Raw genomic sequence first — 1418 nt, forward strand, 5'->3', positions numbered from 1 at the left:
GCGGGGCTGCGGACTACCGCGTGATTTCGAGTGCTGGGCCTCTAGTTAAATATAATATAGACATTAGTAATACTTATATAATAAAACTACTTAAAATAATATAAAACATTTAGAGTAATAAAAACCAATAGAATTTGACAAATTTCAAAATCATTTATGATAAAAACTCTGCAATGTGAGAATAAAAGAGCCTGTGTAGCTCAGTGGTTGAGGGTTGACCTATGAACCAGGAGGTCACAGTTCAATTCCCAGTCAGGGCACATGCTGGGTTGCTGGCTCGATCCCCAATACGGGGCATGCAGGAGGCAGCTGATCAATGATTCTCTCTCATCATTGATGTTTCTATCTCTCTCTCTCTCCCTCTCCCTTCCTCTCTGAAATCAAGAAAAATATATTTTAAAAAATAACTCAATAGCGCTCCCGGCACTTTTGGCGAAAGACAGGAGGAGCGTGATGGTGGTCCCCAGCACTCTAGGGGTTAAGATCAGGAATGTGACAAGAATGTACCCTTTTACCACTTTTATTCAACACAGTATTGGAAGTCCTACCCACAGCAATCAGACAACAAAACTAACTACAGACATACAAACTGGAAAGGAAGAAGTAAAATTGTCAATATTAGCAGATAATATAATCTACACTAATAAAAGAGAAACATGGTAATTAGCGTACGACCGCTACCCTTTTCATTGGCTAATCAGTGAGTATATGCAAATTAACTGTCAGCCAAGATGGCGGCCGAGCATGAGTGCTTGCTGAGGACTCCAACGTTCCCCGCCTCACTTGCCGGCCTCTCAGCTGCAACTCTAAACAACTATGTACTATGTTGTTGCTAAGAAGCTAAACAAAACCCCAGAAACCGGCTTCCATTCAGCCGGGCTCGGACTGCAACATTGTATTGATGTTTTCAGAGCTAAAGCTGGCCCAGAATAAAAAAAGAAAAGAAAAGAAAACAAGGAGTGGTTGGAAGCTTTAGTCACTCGCCAGCTGGAAAACGGCCCTCAGCCCCTCACCCAGACTGGCCAGGCACCCCAGTGGGGACCCCCACCCTGATCCAGGACACCCTTCAGGGCAAACCAGCCAGCCCCTACCCATGCACCAGGCCTCTATCCTATATAGTAAAAGGGTAATATGCCTCCCAGCACCGGGATCAGCGGAGCAGCGAGGCTCCCGGCACCGAGATCAGCAAAAGGGTAAGCCTCCCAGCACCGGGATCAGCGGAGCAGCGAGGCTCCCGGCACCGGGATCAGCGTGACAGGGGGCAGCGCCCAAACCCCCCCCTCGCCCTGCGGCTCTGTGTGTGACAGGGGGCGGGGCCACAACCTCCCTATCCGCCCTACTCTGTTCGTGACAGGGGAAGGCACCCCAACCCCCTGATCAGCCCTCCTCTGTGCCTGATAGGGGGGAGCCCCCCAATC

This window comes from Myotis brandtii, unplaced genomic scaffold, assembly GCF_000412655.1.
Source record: "Myotis brandtii unplaced genomic scaffold, ASM41265v1 scaffold314, whole genome shotgun sequence".
NCBI lineage: Eukaryota > Metazoa > Chordata > Mammalia > Chiroptera > Vespertilionidae > Myotis > Myotis brandtii.